Raw genomic sequence first — 23,266 nt, 5'->3', positions numbered from 1 at the left:
TGCATTAAAAAAATAGCTGAAATTCAACTAGTCAGTTAATAATAACAGGGAGAGGATGAGTGAGTACAAGAGTAATGGTACAAAGCTGAAATGCTGTAAAGTCTAATTACCAAATAGTATACAATTTCAAAGTCAGGACAGTAAGATGGTCTTGAACTCTATGTTTTTGTTTTACACAAAAGTTGGAAACAGTTAGATGTGTATTCTAAAAGACAAAACAACATCAGCAAACATCGAGAATGTTGTGATTCTGATACTTACTCACAATTTAGAAACATTTCTCCTTCTTGACAGGCTTAAGCATGGCTTCTCCATATTGCATTTTGCTAAGAACCGTGCTTTTTTCTTCATTCATCATATATGATAGTTTTAATTTAACCAATGTATCAGAGTAAGGATACAATTATAAATGCTTTCCTGTGTTTAAGGAACCTGGAATCTCTGTAAGGGCTATGTAGGGGAAAACCATTAGTGAGGAACACAGTTATAATAAAAATTTACACAATACACAGTGTACTTTAGAAGATGAAATATAGATGGAGTTCACTTACTGAAAATATACATCTCTGTGGTCCAGTCTTAGTTTAAATGTATGCTAGTTCATGTTCCAGGCTGCAAGTTTTCTGCAGTCAGCTGCGATGTGATAGGACTTGCTTTTACATAATCATTTCATCTTATCTGTAAGCATCCCTCACTTGGACAACTTGAGAGGTGTTAAGGGTGTGTGTAGATGAACGAGTTACCCTCTGAACTTATGTTTCTCATCCTCTTCAAGAACTGCCTGTAACACGCTTACATTGCATTGTACCACTCAGAAAGATACAAAAATGGATAGTTATTATGGAGTAGATGACATGAACAAGGTTTGTAACACCTTATCCCACTGGTAAGGTGTTTTTTATCTTTCAATACCTAAGGTTTCCTACTATCCCCTTCTTAGACCATATTTCAGTTGCTTTTACTCTGTTGCAGTTTTAAAATAAAATTGTGGTCTCTTAGGTCCAAAATAAAAAATAAACTTTTCTTCTTGCTTATAATGAGAATATCTCACTAAGGTGATCAACAGGACTTCTTTCCTAGTGTCTGCAATACACTCTTAGTCAACTAACAAATCCAATGCTCTCTATACATACACACAGATAGAGTAAAATTTCTGAAATACTGATTCATTATTTTTCTTATGCTATATTTTTTCCTACGCTACATTTTTTCCTACTCTTCCCTTTTCCTAATCTTCCTTTTCCCATTTTATCAGAATTAGTATTTTATATATCCAACCTTCACATCTACAACAGTGCAATTATAAACAAGTTGCCCTTGCACTGAGATGCCTCTACTCAAGTTAAATAACATTTCTGTTAGAGATTATGAAGATGAAAAATAAAACACTTTGCAGAGTGTTAAATTACACTGCTTACAAAATTGATACACACAATTAAACAATTCGGGTCATAAGTGTTCACGACTACCTTGATGATGGTAAACTACCACACAGTAATTTATGGGAATATTTTCCATTTGCAATGAGCTAGGAAAAAAAAAAAAAAAAAAAAAAAAAAGCTGTTATTTATTAATATGTTAAACTTCAGTATATGTGTCTCTCAACACTCAACATCAATGAGATGGCCAGATCAGTCTTCTGGCCCTACACTGGTTTCTTAGAAGGTGCTGTAGCCATCCATGTCAACCCCATTCTATTCATCGCTGAATCAACTACTTTCTCCTGCTGCTACTTTCTTCTCACTGGGGTCATACTTTTGCTGTTTTCTACTGACAATGACTGGAGTGACTCAACTTCTGTAGCAGAGGTTTTAACAATTATAACAACTCATGCTTGATACCACACAGCTAATGCTGTGCATTGGTTTGAGCATTAGTGAGACTTAAAACTTCTAGAACCAAAACAGATCAGGGTTCAAATGATAAAAACCCTTCCTTTTTCTTCAGGACTAAGCCTATGCACTTTATGGCAGAAGGAGTCACTATACTGTAGGAATAATTTTTATTTTTTGTTTACTCCAGAAGAAGGGGAAGGCATGCTCAGAGGCAAATAAAAGCAATAAAAATCAAATCTGTGCTAAATTAGCTTTTATTTTTAGTAGCAACTATATATATGACCAGGGATTTTTGCATTTTAGAATGTCGTGGAAAGGAAGTATGGGTCTTTCTCAGTCTTCTTTTTTTTTTTTTTTTTTTTTTTTAAAGAAGCAGAACTGAACTTTGAGTGTTCCTTCTTCGTCACATTATTCATCATTAAAGTTTCTGACATGTTTTGTTATTGTTGTTTAATACTATCATCAGCCCTAAACCATAATATAGGTGTATACATCTGTTGTTTACTCTGAGATGACTACTATATAAAAATATTCATATTAAAAATAAATGATAACATACCAATGTAATAATGATTTTAAAAAGCCCTGTGCCTTTGAAATATATTGACATCTTTAAATAAGAAGAGATCACAGTTCCACATCCTACCACTGACACACACAGAAATAAACAAAACTAAGTTGGAGAACAGACCTGCATAACATACGGCTCAGGGACTTCATGCAGCCCGCAAAGCAGTTTCTCTAGCATGCCAGCTATTTAGCAGCAATGTGTACTGTTATAAAAAGCAGGGTGTGCATCCTGGCTGGGCTTTTAACCAACCTCTCAGCTGAAAGCAGCTGATGAAATGTGTATCTCCTGGCCAGACATATGGGTTGGTGGGAGGACATTATTTATAGTACGAAGGAGAAGGCAAGAGATACTGGACAGTGATGGCAAAGAGGTGAACTCAGTGGTAGCAAGGAGGGTCATCTCTATAGCACAGAAGATCTGACATTGATATAACAGATTCTAATGGCTTACATATTTATAGGGGATATACACCTTCAAGAATTTCATTACAATGGTTCTTGTTTCCATTACACAACATCTGGGTCCAGTCTAGAAAACTCTTATGGTGAGTAAAAGCTTCTGTCTACTTGCTACAATTTTAGACCAATAAGGAAATGTACAGCATACATTGTGTTATGTGTCTAAGTTCAATGTAAGGTTCAGGGCACATAAAATCCCTTAAACCCAAAATTTGTTAATGTTTTTTCTTATCAGCTTTGGTTCTATAATTAAATATCACATTTTATTGAATTTGAGTGTTATTGAAATGTTATTTTATTCAAATTCAATGTTATAGTTGTGATATTTTACAAAAATTTAAAATGCTCACAAATCATGGTAGTACTTCAAAAAGCAGATGAACTGTAAATGCAAATATGCTTTTCCCAAACATGGCTATCTCAGAGTGATAAGAGAGAAGATTACCATCTCAAAGGCAATTACTTTGACATAACAGATTACTGCTACCAAAAGGAAAAAGCAGTATTTTCCTTTCCTCTCATACCTCTTTGCCACTTGTGGTGGTGAGCAGTTAAGCATCGTGTCGCACAGGAACTGAGGCCAGGAACATGAACACAGTTCTGTAGCTGGCTCCTTGGGAGTGCTCCTGAAAGTGTTCTCTGATGGGAGTTTCAGACAACAGCTTTCTCACAGGAAAGTTTCTCTTTTCATGGCCCAGAATGCTACATTTTCAGGAAGAACATAAAATCAGCTGGATAAGGGAAAGAGAAAAACGACTGGGACAGAGAGATTACACATATCCCTAGTGTAAAATGAGGAATGCTTTTTTTTTTTTCCTTCCATCACTTCATCCCTGGCTTCTACAAGCATTTGCAGCCACATTGTCTGCTCTGGGTGTCATAAATAAGTGCTTGTATTTGCACTTGACCATAACAAGCTAATTGTGATTTGAGGTATTCTACAGAAACGATCACATCAAATACTTAAACTGGGAGGCTGCAGCACATTATCTTCTCAGCCACCCCCCATTTCAACTGCATAGGCCAGGTGAAGAGCTGGCCCCATTAAGGTCAAGAGGGGCAGAATTTCCATGAATAAACAATTGAGAGCCCTGGTCTGCAGGAAGATGTTGGGAAGCACATTAAGCTATGAATGTCACAAGAAACACATCACAGTAGGAAGGTGCAGTATGCTTATATTTAAAAAGGAAGCTGCATCCAGTTATTTTATTTATTTGTTTGTTTGTTTGTTTTAGAAACGATTCAAGAAACTAACTATAAAAAGGGAACCATTTTGCCACAACAAAATGGCAGAAAAATCATAAATAAAAATCCAAATTAGATACTACCTACCTTCAGCATTGAAACAAAGAGCCTATGCTGAATTTTGTGTTTATCTGCCTAGGTGACTTAATTTTTCCTGCTTTCTTTCTGATGTTTAGTTATTCCCTTAATAGTGCCTTACTAACACACCATCATTTTGACTGATAACCAAAGCACTGGATTAATACAAAGATTTTTTTAATCCTCTTTTTCTCTTATTTTATATCACAAGCTCACTTTGAAGCTTTTTTCATAAAGTATTTCACAAGGATAAAAATATCCTAATTTGGTACCCATGCAAATATCCTAAAAGTTTCCTGTAAAATATATAGCACTGATCTTCTACATGCATTTTAAATTGTTTGAAAACTTCTCTACAGTTGCTTTGTATTATTTTGTACAGTGTGCTATTAGTCTAATACTGTTCTCTCATTTGAACTAAGACAAGTAGATACTTTCAGATCTTAGACCAATGAAAACAACTTCGCTAATATCAACTGGATGTTTTATACAAGCAAAATTTGTGCTCATATATGTCTAAAATATATATATATATCTGATTCAGTAGACAGGCCTATAATGTTCAAATGTGCAGAAGAGATGTTTGTCTTTTTACCTTATTTGCATTTCCTTCATAAGTATGCCTAGAAAATATTACTGATTTACATTTAGCTTGTTACTTATGTATAAAGGGTGCAGCCTCCAAAAAGGACATGTTTTCTCCAGTATAACAGTATATATTTGTTTATTTCTGCACAGTGTTTGTGCCACCGCAGTTAAAATTCGCAACCCACATTTTCAGGATATACCACTCAGTTTGGAGTTATGATGATGATTTTCATATCCATATTTTTTTCCCTTCAAGCAAGATGTAAAATGTTCCAGCAAGAGCATGAAAAAGCTATTTTAAGATCTTCGAAAAAAATTAATATGTTGCGATGATGATATTTCATCTTAATCTGGCATCGCCCAGGCTTGTCTCTTTCAAGGAAGGGAGGACATCTGGGAATGAGTGAAAGCCACAATAAAATAAGATCTTTTTCCTGAAATTGAAATATGATGGCATAGTTGTTTCTTGACAGTTATATATTCAATGAGTAGGACTAAGTGGTATGATAAAGGTGCATGATTTATTGTTATATGCAATTACATGAGCTGCACAATATTGAATTTTTACAGAGAACTGAACTGATATTTTAGAAATAAAAATATGAAATGGAACCTAGCTATACTTATGGATATTCATAAGTACAAAAATATGCCTTCAAAGAGCTGAAGAGAATTGCAGTGAACAGGATTTCCACTGTAAAATAAGATTTATTTGGTCTGCTTCTGTTTCTTATATCTAATGACTGAATTAAGTACAAGGGAGAAGGGATATTAGTATGACATTTGAGTTTCAAATTCTCTGTCAGCCAATGTAGGATATGAATTGGATCTAATTTCCCCTTTTACATTTGTATAATGTAATTAGTATGAACCTATCTACCTACCTACATATACATATAAAAGACTTGTGAAATACATTTAGGATTCTTGACACTAACATTAAGAAATACCAAATTCAAACTGAAAAGGAACAAGAAAAGACTAGTAAAATGAGCAGACAATGAGTGACCCTGTCTTGCCCAAAGAATGAAGAAAGACCTTGTTGTGTTGTCTATTTTAACAGACTGAAAGTTAGAGGGAGTCTAATTGCTATCAATAAATTCTTCAGTTTCGGAAGAAAGAATAAACTGCTTAAGCCATGTTGTCAAAAAGCAAGCAGACATAAACCAGCAATGAGTTAATCCAGCCTAGAAATGAAAATAAGATTTCTAACTGTTATTGAATTGAGGTGCTGGACATCCCAGGATGCCATGAATGAATAAATCAAAAATTAGGAATTCATAGTTTAAAATAACATATTACTGTTTCCAGTGTGAATTTCATGCATTAGTCTTTTCTGTGATGATCGGAGAAATTGTTGAAGAGCAGTATTATATAACATGGCTCTCAACCCCGTATCCAGAACTATGGATGTCAATTTTAAACAGCCCTATGAAGATTTTACAGATCATTGTCTTTCATCAGTCCAAACTTTTAAAATTCTCTCCTACATCTTCCAGAATCAGGTTCCTGTTTTCCTTAAATGCCAACTGCTAGAATATAACATTTTTTGGCAATCATACAGATAAGATCAGTTGTGTGCACAAAATATTAACTAATAGAATTAGCATCAGATGAAATATTCTGCTACTTCATATTGGAAAAGTAACACCCCAATCAATAAACACAACTGAGTTACAATTTAAGCTGCATTTCCTTGAATCTGATATGAGTTGTATCTGCCTGTTGTTTAAAAATGTTATTGGAAAAGCATATGCTTTTCTTTTTTTTTTTTTTTTTCCTTGGGTCCTTTAATTGAAAAAGTTGCAAATTCCTCAGTAAACAATTTTGTAGGATTCTAAGTCATACTTCTGTGCTGGAATGGAAAGTGATGGAAAGGAGGGACACCTCAGCTTGAGTGACACTGTGTAGAGACCATGTCAAGAAAGAGACCAGTGTGAAGAATTGGTGTTGGGTGTGTGCTGTCATGGCCATTGTCTTGAGTGGTTATGACTCATTGTCTTGAGTGGCAGAGAAGAAAGGAGAACCATCAGGCTAATAGAAGTGTCATGCAGGTCATGGAATCTGTGGGTGTGAAATTGTACCAAATACAGTTTCTCAGTGAAGATTTTGGAATGCTTTAAAAGTTATCTGGTCTTGACATGCCTGTCTCATCGACTGCTGGTCCTTGACTGACACAGGTAAATGAAACCACACTGATCTTAACAGGCCTAGCTTCTTGCTAAGCCCGTGACTGCCCTGTTTTACTGAATCTCTAAGAATGTTTGTACCATCCATACCTTGTTTAGATCTGTACTAGTTTTAAAAGCAAACAATACAAGATTCATCATTGCCATACAAAATTGTTGCATTCCACATTTAAAAGAAAATTCATGCCTTTAATATCAATATCTTGATAACATCTCCAGTACAGTTGTACTAATACTCAAGCTACATCCATGGCATTTGCATTATTATCTTTACCTCTCATCCATAAATGTGTACTATACCACTAGAACTACTTAAGCAACTTCTCTCCTCATATCAAACATCAAGCAGAAGTCAAGAATGAAGTTGATCATTGGAGCATAATGCTTCCTCAACCCAGTCAGACAGCTTAGTTAGAAAAAAATTTCACCCTAGAAAAGCTCTAAAAAGCAAAATCATGAAATTTCAGAAACAGAACAAAACATGAAATGTTTGTCTCTGAACAGGAATCAGAAAAAAAAAAATTGCTTTGAAATTATTTCATTTGTTGTAACTATTTGTTTAAATTGCCTCTTGTATTGGTTTAATTCTACTATTAACAGACTGTTATGGAAGATATTTTATGTTCATATCTTTCTTGATTGGTTAAGTGCCTCAAAAGCTTTTACTTCCTTCTGGGAAGCTCTGATACACTGTGGGTATATGCTCATATACAGGACTCTGGCTGTACCTCAGGAGAGAGAATTGCCATGTTATATGGAAAAAAAATAATAAATCTATTATTATTGGAGTAAATTCAAATGGAATAATTCTGATTATCTCAGGTGGGATATGTATAAATGGGAATGTATAAATAGTCCATTCAATAGAAAATATCAAAGTGAAACCTGCAGAAAACAGTGATATTCTAGCTTTTTCTGATAACAAATTCTTTACATTTACCATAATACAGGAATTCAATAACATGTTCTACAAACCACACATCTGTGAATGCAGGATTTGAGGCATATATTTCTGGAGCATTTATGTAGACTTTTTATAGCTATTCCTGGGCAGGCCTCTTCATATTTTGACATTTTCTCACAGACTCCTTGCAGAATTTTAATAATTCCTCACTCTCTGTGCATTATTATGCTCAGATATATGCAATACTCCAACCTAGCTCTACTTTCCCTCTGTACATTCTACCCACAGATCTACCCACCTCAGTACCCTACCAAATTGCAAATTCTTCCAACTCCTTGATAAGTGTCCCAGAAACAGTGATATAATCAGGAGATATTTAAACAGCAGCATCAGCTTCATGTTAGGAATTAAACACACAAGACTCTTACCAGTTTCCTATGGGACACTGGTGAGTGATAGATCTCAGTATTGGGAAGATTTTCTTTAATAATCTACATTGCTTGTTGTTATATTTGATATCTGTAAATTAAATACCTGTTTGGACTTCCGTGTTTGTACCTTTTCCTCTTCAGTGTTTCTGTTCCTCAATAACTATAAACAGTCAGTAATTCTTTGGGGTTTCTTCTAGTTCAAATAGAATAAACTTGGCATTTTTTTTGCCAAAAAGGCAATCAATGCTATGGAAGGTGGTGAAAAATGAAAAAGAGGGTTGTTCCCTACTGAAAAAGACAACATATTTTAAATTGCGAGGAAAACATAATTATAGATAATTATCATAGATTACATTTTCTACATATATGCACTAATTAAATCACCTATTAGATGATTATATTTTTTATAGATTTTTGCTGTCTATTTGGCATTGCATATTATAAATCAAATACACAATAAATGAAAAATGACAGCATCTATCAAAATTATCCTCAGAAACATTTAATTCTTGATATACATAATAAGAATATTCCCGAAGTATTGAGAGAGAAGGGTAGTAGTCTTTATCCATTTCCAGTCAACTGTGAAGCCAGCTCAATAAACACAGAAGTTTTAGTTCCCAATACATTCTATTATTTCTACCAAAACCATGTAGCCAACAGAAAGTAGTTCATACAGTTCCCATGTCAGACTAGGTCAGCTCATAATCATTGTACAAATAACGTATGAAAGAGAGAAAATAGAGAAGAAACAATAGTTTTTGCCTCTTGTATATGGGATTACTATTATTTATTTGAATGATGTAGGAGTAATAACCAAAAACAATGTTACAAATATACTGTATACCAGACCAAATTAGCAAAATTACACATAGAATCATAGAATCATAGAATATCCTGAGTTGGAAGGGACCCTTAAGGATCATCAAGTCCAACTCTTGGAGTTGAACATAAAGCAGTGTTGTATCTTTTATAGACTTTCATGATGTGTGCCCAAGAATGGCCAAAAGGTCATTATCTGATAAAGTTCCCTCTCAATTTTTACTAAATCCACAAGCATGTAATGTCTAAACTATTCATAACTGTAAGGGGTATATGAGATAAACATTCTCTTTATATATCAGCATCCCTTCACAGGTACACATTTTCAGTTCTCTCTTTCGATTTGCTTAGTGATCAGCCTGGTGTCTTAAAACAATGATGCATACTTCTGTAGGTATCTTGGGAAAGAAAAACAATTCTATTCATCTAGCAACACTTTCTTTTTAAAACAACACTTAGAACAAACAAACAAACAAACAACAACAAAAAAAAAAAACAGCCTTTTCTTCCCATCCTAAATGACCCTCCAAAACTTCCCTAATATTCTACCTTCTTTTGATTGAGTCTGCAAATCAGTGTCACTCTTATATTTTGTACCTTAAGTTCCTTTTTTATGTACTGATTAATCTCTTTCAGACTTCAGTTGGTTTTGGATTAAATCCCTAATTTCTCACATCAGAAAGTAACAGTAATGATTTCTCTTATCTGGCTAATGACAATTTAGCACTGTCACCATGTGAGATATTGTATCCTTGTTGTCCTGTTTCTGCCAAAAAATTTATCATAATAAATGCAATAGAATAAGGGGCTTCTTTTCATGTTGGCGTACCTAACAGCTGTTTATTTTGATCATGGAAATGATTCTTCAAAGCCTCCAACTTTTTTCTCAAACAGCAATCTGGTTTTAATTAAAATGTTTGCAGAGAAATTTGCTATAATAATAACTGAGAGTCATACTATCTCCTACATTTTTAATTTTTCAGTCATGACATTCACTCTGGTTCTTAGGTCTGGATCCTGAGGTGCTTTGGAGGTAGTGTAGCTTAGTGAAACTGGGAACAGGCACATATATCACCTGAAGACAGAAACTGAGAGGAAAGATTTGTAGTCACTTTTCTAATATGCTGGATCTGGTATTTCTCTTCAGAAATTGTTGCTTGTCAGCACAGTACTGAGTCCCAGAATTTGCATCCAGACACCAGTCTGTATTATGGTATAAATTCTAGCACTCAAAAATGATATTCAACAAGTTATGCATACCTGCTGGGTAGCACTATATAATAAGCACTGGTTCAGCTTGTACTGGCAACACTTCTCATTTGTCCTAACACCTCCAATTATCACCTCCAATAACCCCTGAAGTATCAGTACAGGCTGGGGGCGACCTGCTGGAGAGGAGCTCTGATGAAAAGGACCTGGGGGTCCTGGTGGATGACAGGTTGACCATGAGCCAGCACTGTGCCCTTGTCACCAAGAGAACTAATGGGATCCTGGCGTGCATTAAAAGGAGCGTGGTCAGCAGGTCAAGGGAGGTGATTCTCCCCCTCTACTCTGCCCTGGTCAGGCCTCACCTGGAGTACTGTGTCCAGTTCTGGGCTCGCTGGTACAAGAAAGACAGGGATCTCCTGGAAAGAGTCCAGCAGAGAGCCACAAAGATGATATGGGGCCTGGAGCGTCTTCCCTATGAAGAAAGGCTGAGAGACCTGGGTCTGTTCAGCCTAGAGAAGACTGAGAGGGGATGTTCTCAATGTATATAAATAGCTGAGGGGTGGGGGACAGAAGTATGTAGCCAACCTCTTCTCAGTGGTTTGTGGGGATAGGACAAAGGGAAATGGCTACAAGTTAGAGCACGGGAAGTTGTGCACTGACATGCGAAAGAACTTCTTCACTGTGAGGGTGACGGAGCATTGGAACAGGCTGCCTAGGGAGGTTGTGGAGTCTCCTTCTCTGGAGATATTCAAGGCCTGTCTGGATGCCTAGCTGGGCAGCCTGCTCTGAGGAACCTGCTTTGGCAGGGGGATTGGACCTGATGATCTTTCAAGGTCCCTTCCAACCCCTACAGTTCTGTGATTCTGTGAATTTAGCTGGATTAGACTGTGGCATCTACATGTTCTTCCCTACTGAGCACTGGATAAAAAGGAGCAGTGGCCTCCACTCAGCAGTGCCTTGGACATAAGTCTGGGTCTGGCATCAAGGCCACACAGGGTTCTTTGGCACTTTGGCAGCTTATTTTCCCCAGAATTGATGAGGCAAAAGGAACACAACTAAGTTGAACTGACAGGGAAGCCAAAAAAAAAGAAAAAAAAAAAAAAAGAAAAAAAAAAAAAGTGCCTTACAATAAACTGTGATTTTCCTAGTTCTGGATAAACCCTGGTAGACACTGTGGGGAACAGCAGTTCTTAAAGTCCACCACTCCATAACTCCTGTCAGCCCTAATAACATCTAAGACATTTCTGCCTCCAGAGCTTTTTAAACTCAGTATCATTCCCCTCACCTTGCATTTCTTCTCAACGTTCCTGTTTCATCCCCAGTGTGGCCACAAGTCAGTTTAAGCTTTATTTTACACAAAGCTGTGACTACTTCAGTGTCAACCCAGTCCTGGAATACCACTATTTAACATTGCCACAATTTGTTTCACCAGACTCTTTCCATAAGGACTATGTGGGGAAAAAAATCTCTCGCTAGCAGGCATAATTAATTTTGTGTTTGTTTTTAAAATAATCAGCTAATTAGTGGTGTGACATAGTTCATTTGTGACTTTAAAAATATTTATGATCCTTTATGATTTGATTCTATGCTTTGGAGGAAAATAACTTTACTGTGTTCAAAGTGTAGAACATTGCCAATTTTCTTAAAAATAAAAAGATTTGGACTACTGGACTAAATCTGCCCTAGTAGCTGGCAGTCCATTACTCTGTTGTCCATTTACCATTGCATGGGAACAGTCAGAGAACATATTTATCCTAGCTTTTTCTAGATACATTTGGTAAGTCTATCTGAAAAGCATTATAATGGCCTATGGCTTTTGGGAATTCTCTATCTCCTTGGACCACTGCAGCAGTACATGGAACAGAAACCAAATTTTGCCTTTGAAAAATCAAGCTCTTCAGATAAATTAGTGAAGATGCAGGTGTTTAATGACTTATTTCTAATATTAAGTAACAGTTATCACCAAAATAATCAGCCCATATCACCAAAATAATAGCAAAATAAAAAAAAATATAAAAAAAGCCTCCAAGAGATTCTCTTTACAGCCACATTAAATGTACTTAATCCAAAGTGGAAGGCAACATAAAACAACTTTTATTTATATCCCCATGATGCTGCTCTACTTCAATGAGATGAATACCACTTTCAAAAAAAATCTAAAACCAAAACAAAACCTAAAAAAATCCCACCCTACTGTCATTATAATACCTGCAGAGTGATACCACTAACAGACCTGGCTGTTTGTTTCTAAGGAAGAACAGCTGTGCAACAGACTGTCTGAACAGTCCCTATTACAGAATGCAACATGGATCACTGACACAAAGGAAGCACTACACCAGCTGGCTTTCTGTCTTAGAGCATTTCTATTCCTAGATGATTTACCTGTTCTCAGTCCTGTCACCTTAGCACTTCTACTAGCCAATTAAAAAAATGATGTTGCTGGATTCTCTTTGCTGTAAATTAGATATGTTATTTTTCAGATCAAACTAGCTACGTTTTTTTAAACTTTGCAATACATGACTTATTTTTAAACTTATACAAGCTGCTTGATTATTTATTTGTGGTATATTTTGTTCTCTTGTAGAGTTTAGATCAGAAAAAAATCTTTTCTAATGTATTCATATGCAGTGATCTACATTTCCTAATCATAATCATGTCAGCAAAAGTGGAGCTGCTCTTAGGATAACATTTTATTCTAGAAAATGATTTCCCTTTAAAATGGATTCAATGGACATGATGATATAAAAAGAAGATGCAAAATTACACACAACAGTTTGCATAATCAAAACAGATATGTTTTGTATTCAGGCAAGATTTCTTTTTGCTACATTAAATGGAAGAAAATAGACCTTTTGGATTTCTGCAAGTGTGCTATGGATGTAAATGCAGTAGCTGTGGAATTCCAGTAGGATTATGAAGAGGATGTATAGAACTTAAAAAAAAAAATTAAAAAAAAATCAGTCAAGATAAAAAGGAACAACATCAAAGGGTAAATGGATTTTATGTTTTTGTTTGTTTGTTTCTCTTAAAAAAAAAAAAATGCCCTAACAATAGTCCATTTATTTCGAATTGGAACTACACTTCATTTTCTACTTTATAGCTGAAGGTAAATTTATGAAAGCTTGAAATATAGAGATGTATCCTTTTGGTGAAAAATTTACTGGTCCTCTATTAACTAAATGTGAGTTTAAATGAGATGTAATGAATTCAGAGCTTTAATCAGTAAATAATACCCAAGGTGTATGCATACCTAAATTCAGAACAAAACTTGCACAGGTTTTGGAATAATTTTTGAAGTGCTCTGCAGGTGTCTCCTAGAAACACCGTTGCTCAGGAGAAGACAGACTTCAAATTAGCATTCCTCTTCCCTAATGAACAATAAACTTGATTCAACACATCAAAATAACATATTACAAATGGCTACAGAAAGTACTGTTTGTTTTCAAGAATGATGTGAGGATAACATTGTGACAATCACGTGAAGGTTACTAAATAAAAAACAAACACCTTAATGTTTAATGCTGTGAATGAATCAGTGTTAAAACTGGCCACAAAAATGTTTTTTTCTGTCCCATGAAACTTTAGAATTTTTAATTACTTTTCTTGTTCTGCTTTAGGAACAAATCATAAACTCTGCAAGGGGACTATGAAGAACAAGAAGGAATATCTAGTATCTGCAGATCAGACAACCCAACTGCTACACAGAGGACCCAGGTTTAAGTCCCTTTCTATCAGTTTTCTGGTACTCCTGCATCTTAGACACAATTGAAGTGTCTCTCAAGTAAAAGAGATATTAGGTTTTCCTTAAAAACAGTAAGTAACAAAGGAGTAAGAGATGTCAGGGAAAGGAGAAAATGGACTATAAAATTTTACAGCCAAACTTTGATCCTGTTTCTTTAGACTCCTGAGAAGCAGAAGTTCCTGACTACTGCACACATTTTCATGTATTCTCTCCAGTTTTACAATCAAAAAAACCAACATTTTCTTTGGATGAAGATGAAACCAGCTTTTGCTCTACAGCAAAATTAACTGGGACAACAGAAGAGATTTCGACTTAATAGGTACTTTTCCTGTTAAGTGACATTTTTGTATAGGTGGAAATTATTTCTGCCAGTGCAATCTCAAGTCAATTTTCAAACATTGATTTAATAATGAGAAGTAGTACACTGTCTAGAAGTAAATGTTTAATATATATCTATCATCTATACACAAATGCCTTCACTCATGAGTCATAGGAAGAATCATCATTAGAAGATAATCACAAAAGCTTAAAGAAAGGCTGTATTAGCACAGCCTCCTTACTAGGGCGTGAAAACAGCTGTCCTCTTGATCCTGTTGCTCAGACCCAAGAGGGATCAAATATTTTAAATGCACACAGGTTTTCTATATGAGGCCATCAACTAAAACTAATTTACTTGTTATTCACTAATCTCTAGAAGATATAATTTATTTATTTTTTTTTAATTTTGCTTCCAAATATCAGTGATTATAAATTTATCCTAGGTATTTGACCTTAATTGCAATGATTACTGACTGCTTCATAGTGTTTTGTTCATACAAATGAAGAGCTGGTAGATTTTAAAATGAATGACATATTTTTAAATATTTAGATGATTGAAACTTACTGAGTTCAAAGAGTTGAAACTGATCTTTTGAGAGTATGTGTCAGGTATGATGGGCAAAATTCATCTCACCTAACCTTAAATGTTTCAGCAGTTTGTGAGCTCTCCCCCTGAAGAAACGCAGGGCTGCAGATCTCTACAGAATAGTCCATTCTTTCCTTAGACCTTTCCTCATACATGATCTAAGTCAGATGAATAAGTTATTCTTTGGAGCAATTTTATTCTACACTCATAACAGAAAAAGCTGAAATAACTACCAGAAAACTACACATTGAATACAGTCAAAGAAAGTGAAATGAATCCTCCTTGATGGATACCAGTGAAGTTTTATGCCATTTTAATGTCCACTCCAAATTAACAGGAAGGATCTTCAGCCACTGTAATGTGCTTCTAGTCTACCTAAATTCAAGAATAATAATGGCTCATATTGAGCCACAGAGATGAGAGATACTTCTTTTTCCATAAATCAAAAAAGCAATTGTCATAGCAAGCCTCGTCTGACAAGAGCAAGAGGCTCAGAAGAGGTATAAGATTTATGGTTGTCTAGGTCTTCCCATGTGATTCCTGAAACCCATGTGTCTAGTCACCTTGAGACCTGAAGCTCCTAAAGTCATGCTGCCCAAGCTGTTTTGGAGTAGTCTACATTCCTCCCATTCCTTAGTAATGAAAATTTCATGTAATTGAATTCTCCTTAATTCTCATGTAATTTTAAAATCCTTTCTCAACATTTTTACCCTTTGACAAACATTATCAGATATATATAAAAGGAGCATGTTCAGTTTCAGTCCTGCTGGGTGTTTGCAAAATTAAAAAGATATCATTACAATAGGTAATGACTGTTGCAATTGCTTTTGTAGTCTCATCAGAAGCTTTTATTGGGAAAAATATGTTTTATAGTTACATTGATAGACCTTGCCTCTAGCACATGACCATGACAGGACAGGAAAGTCAGACATGTAAATCCAAACTTTCTGTGAATAAACAGAAGACTTCAGTTTCCAGGCCACACATTGTCCTGACAGTCTGGTACCTTTGGCATTACATTAAAGAAAACTTGAAAAAGTAAAAAAACCTAATGCTATTGGCAGCCACTTTTACTCCTTACTAAAGGGCTGTGTAGAGTCATAAAATGGAAGGGATTTCCTTTTAACAAACAAGCAAACAAAACAACAACAAAAGAATCTGTATTTCATTACAGTTGCACACTATGGTATGACTGCTTGGCTGTGGCAGAGCTAATAAAAAGATAGTTTGCAGTTGATAGCATACCCTATTTCCATCTAATTTGGTGGTTTTCTGCTGGGCTGATGGGAACCTGTAATCACAAAACATTGAAGATTCTACTATTTCAAAGTCTGGGTGCAATTTCTAGTGTTTTCTGAATATTTAGCTTTACTTCTTGGAAATCCAATCTCTTGCTATTTTTTATGAAAATAAAATAAAATACTTTCAAATTTCAGCTAGAGGTAGGAAATCCAAGAAATCAGAGACAACTGTAGTACAAAAACAGAATTATCATAGAACCCTTCTGTGAATAATTTATGTATTGAAACTTTTCTTCATTTATTTCAACCCATTTTTAATACAGAACCCAGGACCACTGTAAATCTATAGTAGCCACAGTTTTAAAATCCAACGTGTTGAACTACCAATTACTTGGAATTGCAGTGCACCCAAAGTTCCTGATGGCTGAATGTAGCCAGATATTCCCCACTTAGTTACACAAATACAATAGATAACAGCAGACTCTAATGGCTGCCTATATAGCTGTTGTCAGATGACAGTGACGTGGTAACAACAAAGCCAAATCAATACTATTTTAATTATTCATTCTATGCCAATTAAAATATGGTCTTGAGACATACTGCATAGATATTTCTAGATTTATTTTTTTTCTTCTGGCCCTGAGAACAAGCAGAAAAATTTTCCATCAATCCTTAGGAATTATTTGGTCTAAACATAGCCTCAAAATGCCTAGCCTAAGCATGTGATTGTGTTCCTGACCTGGCCTCACATTTGTTGCATGCTTTTTCACTTTCTCAGTTTAAAATACCACAGGTGAAGTTATCATCATGGCATCACAGTCAGTAAAAACTAGCATAGGTTTTCTTTTTGGTTATGCTTTTACATATATAAATATACACATAGAGAGCAAATATATATTTAGATAAGATATTATGCTACAGCAGCCAACAACAAACATATTCAGAAAGTTAAGACAGTTTGAATGAACTCTTGAAAACTTTCCTTTCAAAAACTTGTCACACATTTGAAATAGTCTACCTCTATCTGAGCATTTTCTTAAAGGTAGATCAATTAAAAAGTTACGTACAAAATACAGAGAATATCAATGAAAATTTATAAATGATAATTTTGAAATTACAAATCTCTGTTACTGGATTAATTATACTTTTTTTTTTTTTTCTTTTTCTTTACTATTATTTAAGGTGTTCTGGTTATTTTGTTCTATTTAAATTCTTACATCTTAAACCAGGTGATTTTACAATAGCAGCCTCCACAGGATGCTTAAATAACTGGTAGAAAATATCATTATGTTTTTGCATATTTTTCAAAAAATTCTTCATTTCCATCTGCCTTTCTTTATAATCTCTAATGTAACAGCAGAGAGATTACCTATGGATTGTCTTTAAATTTTTATATGAATGACTTCTGAAATTTAGTTTTTGTCTATCTTTCTCTGGCAGTTCACTCAAATGAACAGGAAAGTTTCTATATATAAAAGCTGGGAGAATGAATTGTTTCTTGATCACCATGAATTGAATGCTTTCCTTTAACAGGAACTATTTTCCCACATGAATTTTGAAAATATTGCATTTTTCTTTATGTGGGCACTAAACTTGGGCACTAAAACAAATGAGGATCTTTTCTAATTGTAGGCCTTCCTCCTTGCTATTTGAAAGGTAAAACATACTTGCACTCAAATTACAGGTAGTCAAAACCAGCAAAACCAAAATCACTCATATGTTGGCCTCTTTAATATACACTTTATTACAGCCTCAACAGAGGAAACTGAATAATATTTTCCTGATTGTATTTGCTCAGCACAGTTCTGGTTTAACAGTTTCTCTGTAGAGTTTAGCTCCAAAAGAGCTACATGAAGGGACATAAGTGGGTGTTTTTTTACTTAAGTACTAAAGAGAAATGGAATGACAGGATATAAAAATGGCATTCGAGACATCAAATACTGAGATTTTGTTGAAATGTATTGTTATCCAAAGTTATAAAGAACCCGTAGCTTAATTTGCACTTACATGTATGTAGTACATAGAACATTTAAGAAGTAGCAGGCTGAGTACCAAAATTGTAAAATGATTTCTTGTAAACAGAACACAATGTTGATAGGAACAGCTATTATTACCAGAATTCCCTTATGCAAAATTAGATTTATTTCTTGTGCTATGTTCCAGTGAATATACCAAATAACAAAGTATGACATAATACATTTCCTGTGTAGTTTTTCCTGTAGCTTTGAATATGGAAGCTGTGGCTTACAATTATTTTTAAAAGTGCTACTACAACATTGCAAAATGCAGTTTCATGCTCAAAATGGTACCTAAAAGTCCTTCATTTATCAACCATTAATCCTGTATTGGCATGTCAAATACTGGAGACAGTTTATATCATTACTATTTGGCTAACTCCAGCCAGGTATTTATGAGTATACACAGTGTTCTGAAATGAGAAGATGATTGGACTCTCACTCTCGTGAATTAGCCTCAAGACACGGTTTAGCCACAGTTAGCTACTGAGCTACTGGCTTGAGTGAGGGCCAAGTGAGACATGACTACACATTTTTGGCTTGAAGATGACTTGTACCTTGAAAGCTGAAAAAAATAGCATAGGAATATTCTTTCTGCCCACAAAAATGCATGTAGATATATAATTTGACAACCATTATTTATCTTGAAATTTTTATGCAGTTATACTGAAGAAACGGGAACTGTTTCTCTATTCTTGTGTTATGTATATGACCCAGCTAAGTCTGGCTATCATGTCATAACAATATATTGAAATGAACTACACTCCTCTGCACCCAACTTTGCACAACTTCTCTTTTGCATGAAAAATAATTAATAATAATAATAATAATGTATCCTTATTCTGGGACTTTGAATTCTAGGATTTATGAGTGATCCTGTGCTGATCACTGCTGGAGCTATGGAAGGGCTACCTACCTTCCCTGGACATAATGGTACACAACTGTGCTATTTTTCACCTCATAAACATATCCACTTCAGTGGAATCTGCAGTCATTAAGTTCTTCAGGAAAAAGAATTCAATGGCTGAGTGAAGGAAAGTCTTATAAAAACAAGTGCTGTGAAGTTGGATGTATGTGACAACTTCCAAGTATCGCAATAGGCAAGGGTAAAGAATAAGATAAAAAAACACTCATAGAATAAATTTGCAAACCTATGATGTTTTTGATGAAAGCCAGAAAGCAGGAAAAGTTAAAGACAGGGGGTGGCTAGGAGGCAAGCATACCCATGTCTGGAGAAATTAGCTGGAATAGAGTACAGTAAATCTTACAAAAAAAAAAAAAAAAAAAAAAAAAAAAAAAAAAAAGCTTGAGTAGCTTGAGTAGCTGGAGAGAATCTCTGAAACAGAAAGCACACAAAGAGCCTGGACTACAGGAAATCCACACTGGTAAAAGTAGAAGACTGCAATAACTCCTGTGTGTTACAAGGAACCCAAACCTCAGCAATTAAATATCTGACATTAATAATATATAGACAATCCTTCAAAGTTGATAGGAAGAATAATATAGTCTAGGGCATGGACTCTTGGAATGCATTTAAAGATACTACAGTAGTTTTCGATTTTTTTTCTAATGACCTTCCATTTTATTCCCCCCCCACACACACACACCCTCCCCCTTTCAGTGTCTCAGTTTCCCTATTTGTAACATAGGAATAAGGGCCCTAGCCTTCTTTCAAGCACTCCTAATAAAACATACTAAAAGCCAGCTGCTCTTGATGTTATTGTTGCTGTATTGAGGTAAATTCTGCTCTAGAGTGTGTGAGAGCATCTCATATATATCACCTTTGTTATCAGCAAAATCATAGCAATGCAGGTCCTGGAGAGTTTCTTAACAATAAATGCAAATGAGTCAGGATTGATTTTTAAAATGGGGCATTTTGGCAAACGTGAAAGGAGAAAGTACAGTTCATTTATGTGACTGGATCTATGGAATAGTTTGCCAGTAATATTCTCTCCAGCCATATAGTCTTGTCACTGTCCCTACACTGGCTTGCATGCTTGTCTAACCACTTGGTGAGGCAATTAAATTTGCTAACCCAGCAGAAAACTAATCTGGGGTGGGAAGGCAGGGGGAGGAAATAAGGGGAGAAGGACCATCTTTTTCAGCAGTAACAAGCTGTTAGATTGGCTCAACTGCATCTACACCATGATTTTATGCTTGGCAAGTATATAGATTTTTGTTCATCAAAGCAATTAAAAATATGCCTAAACTGAAACACATGAGCAATCCCACCCATATTCAGTAGACCTTTTACCTTTACACCTGGCCTGCATGTACCTTTCCATTTATATAAGTGTTTCGGTGACTGGAATGTCATTGTTCATGTGACTGAAATAAGCACATCTTTAAGATCAGTGTTGAATTAGAATTAGCAGAGTTTGGAACTTCATTCTGTGGTGTTATATTGTGGAGTTTCTCAAAGTCTTTGCTCATTTGTAGTCAATTCCACTGTATGTTATCTTCTAATTCCTCAAAAGTCCATTGTAAAAACTCACCCTTGTCATTCATAACTATAGTTATGATAGTTTTATGGTGTTCAAGATGTACAAATCCCTTTCTACTGGTATGCATTCGGCAGTTTAACATGAAAACTTATTTTGATATCCATGTAGTTAGAGGAGCTTTATTCTCTTTTTACATGTTAAAAAGCCATAACAATGAAAATTAAATGAACATAAAACTTTGCAGAGAAATAACTCAATTTTGTAAGTGAAACGGCTTTTAGTATAAAAAGCCTGGATCTTCAAATGATTGAGTAAGATTTTCCCTGTTTATTTTGCAGATGGGTTTTCAGAGGTAGAAAAATGTAATTATAGGAAAAGCAGTAAAATGTGAGCTGGTTGAGGAATAAAGTGCAGCACTTAGAATAAGACAATTGCCTAAATTCCCTGATTGACAGATGGATGTCACATTAGATGAAAATGATAACAGATTTAGTGGACTGAAGAATAACTTCCTCTTGACAGTGCCCTGACCCTTAACCTACAACCTGACTCCTGTTAGCTTCACTAACACAGGTAATTGTCACAGGTGCAGGATAAAAGAAACCCTACAGCAGCTACCAGTGGTCAGAGGTTTATTTCTTTTGATGACCAGAAATGCACTGTTGAGACATAGTCAAGAAGTCCTGACCTCTGTTGACCTTTCAAGGCATTAAAATTTACCCCTGGGAAAAGGAAACTATATAAAGGAAAATACTCTGTTCTGACTAATGCATGAGCAATATTTTAACTGTGTAATAATTAAGTTGACAAACAAAACAGAGTGATGGTAAAGTAATTTATTTTCATCAACACAAAAGCATGTTTCTCACACAATTGTAACACAGTTTCAATAAAGACCAGTACTGTACACTCAATAGAGTTCATGGGATTTATAATTATGAGTAAATTCTTTACCATGTCATACTCTGGATATGTGTACTATTCCAAAATCATTCTGTTGTATTTATATGCTAATAGAATGCTTTCAATAGAAGCCAGCTCTTTGAGTTGTATTTAAATTTTAGGAAGGTAGAGGATTGTAACAGTATTTATAAATGACGCTGTGACAACTGTGAGACTTCACAAAAGTTTATACCTCCTTCTGTTAGAAAATAGAGTATGTTTTATTCTTTTTTTCTTCAGCAACATGAATGGAAATTCAGAAAACACAGAGCAGCACAATGAACTATGCAAATATATTTTATAATAGAAGAAAGAATATTATAGAAGAAAACAAAATGACCGTGTCTCCCACTAGAGTGAAGTCAATCCAGTAACTTGCCCATGTTGTTTTCTTTATGCATGGAAGAATATGGGGGGGGAGAGGGGAGAGCTACAGGAATGGCTGCACATCTCATTAAAGTGAAGTCAATGCAGTAAGGAAAACTGCCTCTGTTTTCAAAATGTTTAATCTTAAAAAAATAAAACAAGACAAAACAAAGTAACAACAACAACAAAAACCAATCAACTTCTTAAACACCTGACAACAACTTGGTGTATTCACTTATTGTATTCACTGGTGCTTAATACCAGGACCATACAAATATTTATTCACTAAATATGAAGGAACAAAAACAATCTTCCAAATACAATAGACTTACTGGGATTGAGTTTCTGTTCAGAATAGCAGAGTTCTAAAAGACCACTATGCAAAGGCACAAATTACTCTAAAATTCGTTGAAGGTTCTTATTAAGGTCATAGGTCTTGCCCTGTGGTTATTATTCATCCACAAAATGCCCTGATAAGTAATATGACACTAAATTAGTATACACAAGCCTTAGGATAATTGCCTAAAGAAAATAAAAATATTCAGTTACTCCTAAAGGAGTTCTATATAGGTAGACAACTTCAGTCTGTCATGAAAGGTGTAGTAGAATCCATCTGTTTTTCTCTGGACACACGTTATTAAATGATAAAAAATAAAGACTATTATGATGTAACTTATCATCATAAACACTTGCAATAATAATGCCTTCCTTCAGACTACCGTCTTTTCAAATGTGATGAGATCATCAGGTAACAGTGTAAGATATGAAGGCTTAGCACACTGTGTTGTTAGCACATTAAAAAAAGAAATTGCTGGGATAATTAACAACTACCTATTTGTCTGTAGGCTGTATTCATTATGCCTGCACAAATTGGAGGTCTCCAAAATCTGTGCAGTAAAATTTACTCTTTGTTCAGGAAGTTCCCCTTGGATTTGGGTAAAATTCTGGTTTGCTGTGTCTATTGTAATTGTGACAGGCAGTTGACATGTCTCATAGTCTAAATGTAGTGGCAAGCAGGGGGTGGTACAATGATGAAAAAAACTGCCATTCATTCTTGTGCAAAGGAAAGGTGTTTCTTAGCATATTCCAACCTATGTTCAGTCTAGAGTTGGGTCTCTGAGGTTGAAGGTCAAATCTGTGAGGTCAAAGCTATTTCTTGTCAATCTTCGTTCACTAATGACACATGAATTGGAAATTAGAACAAAGTAAGTAAAACGAATAGCCAGAAGGTGAGTGTCTGTTTTATTACTCAGAAGAGCTGGGAAATCTGGCCAATTGTTGC

This window comes from Aythya fuligula, chromosome 5 (genome assembly GCF_009819795.1).
Source record: "Aythya fuligula isolate bAytFul2 chromosome 5, bAytFul2.pri, whole genome shotgun sequence".
NCBI classification, from domain to species: Eukaryota; Metazoa; Chordata; class Aves; order Anseriformes; family Anatidae; genus Aythya; species Aythya fuligula.
This window is presented reverse-complemented; position numbering follows the sequence as displayed.